This window comes from Fulmarus glacialis, unplaced genomic scaffold (assembly GCF_000690835.1).
Source record: "Fulmarus glacialis isolate BGI_N327 unplaced genomic scaffold, ASM69083v1 scaffold1653, whole genome shotgun sequence".
Lineage (NCBI taxonomy): Eukaryota > Metazoa > Chordata > Aves > Procellariiformes > Procellariidae > Fulmarus > Fulmarus glacialis.
Window position 1 is genome coordinate 1 of NW_009200826.1, and position 267 is coordinate 267.

Sequence of the window (267 nt, forward strand, 5' to 3'; positions counted from 1 at the left end):
TCCAAAGTCATGGACTAAATTAACTCAATAGACATCTTAGAGGGATGGCCCATAGACTAAAGGAATTATATCTGTGTGTGTGTATATATGTAAAGACAAGAAAGGTGGTGATGATTAACTGGAATGTATTCGAAAATGTGAGATCTAGGCATGATGTAGATGGTATAGAATAGGGGGTGGATACTGTCCTGGTTTCAGCTGGGATAGAGTTAAATTTCTTCCTAGTGCTGTGTTTTGGATTTAGTATGAGAAGAATGTTGATAACAC